This window comes from Geospiza fortis, unplaced genomic scaffold (assembly GCF_000277835.1).
Source record: "Geospiza fortis unplaced genomic scaffold, GeoFor_1.0 scaffold53, whole genome shotgun sequence".
In the NCBI taxonomy this organism is placed as follows: domain Eukaryota; kingdom Metazoa; phylum Chordata; class Aves; order Passeriformes; family Thraupidae; genus Geospiza; species Geospiza fortis.
This window is the reverse complement of record NW_005054305.1, coordinates 6062022-6068384: the sequence shown is the minus strand read 5'-3', so window position 1 is coordinate 6068384 and position 6363 is coordinate 6062022.

Below are 6363 nucleotides of genomic sequence, written 5' to 3'. Positions count from 1 at the left end.
AATTTCAAAATTACTTATGCAGGATTAATCCAGTTCAATGAATGCATCTTGCGTTGATTAATAAAGCAATCCTGAATTGCAAACTAAAACGAGAGGAGACTTCTGGTGCTGATATATTTGTGTATTTCTGAAGCTGGAGAGAAATATGCACTTGTGAGAGATGTGGTCAACCGGTGTAAACAGAGATTGAATACAAATAGTGATTTTCTAATTGTGTGTCTTCTCCCTGCAGCAGAAAACTACCTTTTTGTCATTGATCTTTTCTTGAAGAACATAGGTGCTATGTTACCTGCCACATATTGAATGAGAACAGGGCATCTAACATGATTGTACAATGACTCCAATTAGTATCCAAATGACATCTGCAGTTTTATATAGCAAAGAAAAAAAAAAAACTTGAGCTACTTTCTGCTGATTTTCTTGCCATACAGAGTAGAAATTTTGTCTAGTAGCATTAGCTTTTGTGATCTGCTGCCCTTGAATTTAATTGGGCTTAGAGGTAAACAGATACAGGGAACCTATTTGGAAAGGAGAAGGAGATTTAAATGAATGTAACATTTTCCCAAAATTTTCATCTACACAGACAAAAAAAAAATTGTTTTGATTTATTTAAAGGGGCCCCATCATTAAATCTAAGAACCTGTTCTTCAGTTTGGAGAATTACCTTCAATCATTGCAGTATTTTAAAAAGGAGTAGTTATGAATGGTTGAGGTATTTTGCAAAATGTCATTAAAATCCTTATGGTTTTATCTTTAAAAAATGGTTTCTCATATCACCCTTAAACATCTTCCAGAAAATCACACTTGTAGGATCAGATATGTAAAGCTTCCTTAATATCTTGGTATATTGTGTGGTATTCAGTTCCTCATCTTCGACAAAAGCTGATTTCCATTTTTGTTTCCATTTGCGCAAAATAATTCAGTTTTCAAAAAACTTTGACTGACCAAGACTGTTTTATATGAATGGCAACTGAAGTTAAAAGGTACTTCACTGTGAATAGTGAATACCAAGGCTGATGATCCTTTTCATAAACATTAGCAGAAAAAAATATTGTTGCTTCCTGTATATGTAGGGGTTTTGCAAAAAGTATACAAATATACATGCACACATTTGCACCCAAAAAATGACAAGTTCATAGGCCATAGCGAGAACTGCTGTGACATTGTTTTTGCTAAAACTGTTAACTCAGTAGCAGTACTGAAAGTTGGATGTTTTTCTTTAAAAACCACCTCTTTAACTGCAAAGATGCCATTAGTCACAGCAGGAAGCATAACCAGAAGGAGGATGTCTGTAACTATAGCAAGAGAGCACATTAAACTGTAGGTCAAAATCACGACTGACTGATTACCTTCAGGGTGAAAGTAAATCTTCAGACTTGCCGGAGTGAGAGGGAACAGCACAGGCTGGGGCTTGCCAAGGTCATCGCTGCCTCCCCCCAGCACGGTGGGGCCGGCGGTGTCCAGCGCGCTCCCAGCAGACATTTGCTGACTCGCCTAACCTTCGCAGCCATGTGTGACGGGATGGAGTCACCGTCATCATCAGAAAATGCCTCCTAATGGCTAGCTTCAATGTCTCATTAGTTTAAAGAGATGATTCCTGGAAAAACCTAAAATAGAAAACAAATATTTTCCAAAAGTCTAAATCCGTAATTGAATAATCTAAAACTTTCACAACAGACAGAATCTTTAAAGCTGCTTTTTTTCCTCCTGCTTTCAGTGGAATAAACAGGAGAACTGTTTATTCTCACTCTGCAACAGCCTTTTTTTGCAAACCCAAAGACTACCAGTCTTCACTATTCTCTAAGCCTGTGACTCAATCTCTCCCTGACTGTGGAATTTATATCCACCACCAGTTCTGGTTTTCCGTTTTTAGCTGATCTCCACCTGGCCCATATCTTCACCAGGAGGTTTCTGTCTAACTTACAGTAATACAGCCCAGCATTGCAATGGACTGAAGCTTTGCAATGAGGTCTTTCCATCCCTAGGAAACCTCCCTATAACTTGCCAGGTCACATCTGATCAGACTGATATTTGGCACAAGACAAAACATCTCCCTCTTACCAGCGCTTCCACTGACGATAAGGATGAAAGCTGTCATCTGGCTGTGCAAAGTTCAGACAGGGAATCCAATAAAGTTTAGTGAGTGGAGTTTACATACACGACTGTGATTAATTAACCTGCTGTATGAAAGTGTGGCACTTTAATCAGTGGGAACTCAGAACAAAATTACTGATGTCTTTTAAGCACTTTTGCTTCTTCTGGTGGAATAAAATGAAAGATACTGGTGAAGAATTATATCTGGCACATCATCACCTCTTGTGAATTATTCTCCAAGCATTCACTTTTGCCATGATATATTCCAGTGTTTTCAAGAGCTGCTGAGCACTTCCAGTACCTGAACTGAAAAGAAATATTTCTCCAATGATGGTCTGTTTTGACTACCATAAGGGTTTCATGCTCTGGACTGCCTGTTCTTGGTTTTAGGCAGTTGCTCAGGGCAATTATTTTCATAGACTGATGTATTCATGCTTCTGAAAAACATCAGCTCTACTGCTTGTCCTGTAAAAAATGTCATTGGACACCAACTTCAGTTGATTCCAATGTGGATACTTACTCCATCCCTGGCCCTGTAGTTCAGAGTTTAATCAGAAAACCTTTTGTTGCAATCCTTAGTGATACTGGATCTAGTAACTAGGTGATATTTGGCACAAGACAAAACATCTCCCTCTTACCAGCACTTCCGCTGACAATAAGGATGAAAGCTGTCATCTGGCTGTGCAAAGTTCAGATAGGGAATCCAATAAAGTTTAGTGAGTGGAGTTTACATACAGGACTGTGATTAATTCAGGGTTGCAGTAACACTGGCCATTCCTCTTACAGTGGAGGAAAAAAACCCCAAAGAGCTGTAGCCTTGATCTGCAAAGTGAACTGTGTATTAGACTCCATGCCTAGTCCAACCCAAAACATCAATGAATGAAGCCTTGGAGTAGCCCACACCCCAGTCACTACAAACACCACATTTCCATGCCACATTTCGGGCTGTGTGGCTTTACTCTCTCCTCTCTCCTCCATTCCCTGCAGATAAGCGACAGCTCTTCCAAATGCCCCCTCCCTGGTGTCACTCCTGGTATTCCCCAGGCTATGCCCAGCCCTGGCCTTCCCCAGGGCCCACTGTCACTTATGGATGGGCAGCAGGGCTGGCATTGGCCATGTGTCAGGGTCTGCCACTGTACCCTGACCATGTTCCTGTTTCAGATGAAGTAATTAAACTATGTTGCTTTGGGGAATTAACTGTGCAAACATTTTGGGACTCTTCTCCAGAACAGAATTGATACCCTCATACTTTACCAGAGGGCACTTATTGGTAGCTATGGAGATAACTCAAAAAATAATTTTTAAGACCTGAACAACATTTAACAGATGAGAAAAGGAGTTGTCATTCTGTAATTATTGGTTCCAATTAGAGAATGAACTGTCCTCTATTTTCTAAAGCATGTTTAATTTTGAATGGGTTTCTCATGAGCAGTGGGCTACCATAGGCAAATCTCATTTTGACAAGTACTAATTATGGACAACGCAGTGGCAGACTGTAATCTCTGTCATGAGAGCTATCAACAGGGATGCAGCGAAGGCTTTAACAGTGGGTGGCAGTACTCTGGGTCAAATTAATCACCACCATAATGACAATGAAATCAGTAGAGCTTTGGGATGTTAAGTTTGATAAAAGAAGCCATTCTGTTCTCTGTCTGGCTATTTACATTAAAGCCTGGCCTCAGCTTGAGCTAATCCTTTGTCACGGTGTTCAGGGCTGGATTTTTTTGGCATGGGGGAGAGAGAACAAAGAGCAGTCCTCCTTGCAGAAAAAGTGTTTTCATGTCCAGGTCTGAGTGGCTGAAAATGGATTACCTAAGTGTGAAGGAGACAGCCTCACAGGCTGCTGTTCTGAGGCACGTGAAAGGACTCAAAAATATAAGTCGGATTTTTGGGGGCACAGCATTGGAAATGCTGATGTGCTTGAAGTCAGCACTGTTTGGCTCTGGATTCTTGGGAAAGAGCTTTAGGAAGGTCTGTTTTCCTCCTTTGCCTCCCTTTGCCATGACCACAGGTTGAGGTCTGAACAAGACCCCCTGGAGCTCCCCCATGGAGTACAATGTAGGCAAATGCCAGACAAAGAGACATGCAGTGAGTGGAGACACAGCTGAAAAAAAGAAGAATCTAGGAATAACCAGGTGAGACAATTCTGCATGTAATGATGCTACACTAAACTGTGTCAAATCTGAACCCAAGTCAGCCTTGCCCTACAGCTATGGACTTACTCACCATGAGTGCTTCATAGCACTTAATTCTGCTTTAGATACATGTTTCATGCTCTGCTGCTAATGGCAGTTTCTATAATACTGAGCCTTGGAACATTCCCTAGCAATGTTCCATGTACCAATGTGTACCAATGTACAGGCTCCCTCCAGAACCACAGGAAGGGCACGTGCAGAGGTTGGACAGGAGCTGCTGCCTTCCCTGATAGCTCTTAAGGCCCCACATCCCAGGCAGTGGGGTGCAAGGTGCTGTTCAGTGCATTCCAACAGGTCCATGTGGACACAGACACCGCGATGGGCTGCGCTGCTTTTGTTCTGCTGTGGCACAAACACCGCCTTGTTTAGAGACACAGGGCTCCCCAGTCCCCTATCCTGCCTCCCTCAGGGTTATTGTTCCATGTTCTCTGCATCTTCTGGCAACTTAACAAATACTGCTTTGATGATGGTGGTGTAGCCCAGCATTTTATCTGGGGCTACAATAGAGAATTTTCATTCTGACATCCACAGTCTCATATAAATGGAAGAATCAAATGTAAAACAGTGTCTTTCCATTCATCTATTTAGTACCAGACTGGTTACAAAAATATATAAGTACCCTAAAACCCAAATAAATTGCCAACCATCCGTTTTGGATCCATTTTGTAACTGTGCAGAATTATCTGTTCTTTTATTAGAGTGGTTAAAGGAGATTTAGAGGGAGGAAAGAGCATGGTGACTTCCAAGGGAAGAGTGAGTGATTCAGTGCAAAAAGGGTAAATTTCATCTGCACATTCTTAACTGCGAGGACATTCTGCACATCTCAGGAGTGCACTAAGTGGTGCAGTAAACCAGTAAATTAGAAGAATGTAAATTCTTTAGTAGGAATTGCACGCAAGGGAAAAATGCTTCCTCATGCTCATATTTGTTTTCATGAAAATAATGTACTCTCTTTCTAAAATCATACTGGTACAGAGCTGAGTAAGACATCAAAACCAGTAATAGATATTACACTGGACTAAGAAATGGCAATGACACAATTATCTTCTGTGTTTCTGATGATCATTGTGATAAAGTCAGGAGCTGGAGTACTTAGAGCCAGCTTGTAGCACTGTAGCTCCCTTTCCCTCTCACTCTGTCTGTCTTATTTATCTCTCATTAAACTAAATTGTATTCTTATTGGCTGACTGACCTCTGATACTGTTATTAATTGATTTATATAGTGCCTTTTGCAAGCCTCAAGGCACTTCAGAGAATTGAAAATATATATAAGGATCACTTCACCAATCACCTCAGTGCAGCCACCTCTGGTCTGGAAACTGGTGGCCGCTGCAGTGGCACTGGGAAGAGTTTGGGTTAGAAAAGAAGGCAGGCTTGTGGAACCAACACTTCCAGCAGATCTACTGCCAAGCTGCTTCCTTGCTATCAGACTAAAAGAGTCAAAAAACTTCAAGAAAAAAGACTACTTCTGGCAAATAATGAGTCAACAGAATATGTTCAAAAGCAAGTTTGAGGCAAAATATTTTCATGGTGAATTCAGTGCCCAAGGTCTGTGGCAAGGCCTGTGTTTTTTCAGGAGGTCCTGAAGACCACAGGAACCCCCTGGGCATCATTCCCTCAGAACTTCTGCCCAGCATCAGCCTTCTTGCAGCACTGACCGACTTCCCCACTGGCTCCATGTGCACGTGCAGCGTGTCCCCAGAAGCCCAAAGGGCTGCTGGAGGTGCTGCCATGGATAAATGCCATGCACAGGCTGGATCACTGTACAGCTTCTGGGAGCCCGGTCTGCTGCTCGCTCCTCTCACCATGTCAGGCACTTGGGACCCTGACAGGGATTTCAGAGCGGAGGCTGGGGCTTCCTGGCTGTCTGAGCCCTGTTTAGCTCAGGACCTAAAACATCCCACACAGTGTGGGATGGCTGCTAGCACCGCTGCTACACTCCCTTGATGCCTGCAGTGCTATGAGTAATGAAGAAAAAATGTAAAACTAGGCAAACACACATAGTGGGTGGCCACCCTGACAGGAAGGGATCGCACACACTAAAGAAAGGATGAAGATATTCTCCACAGAAGGG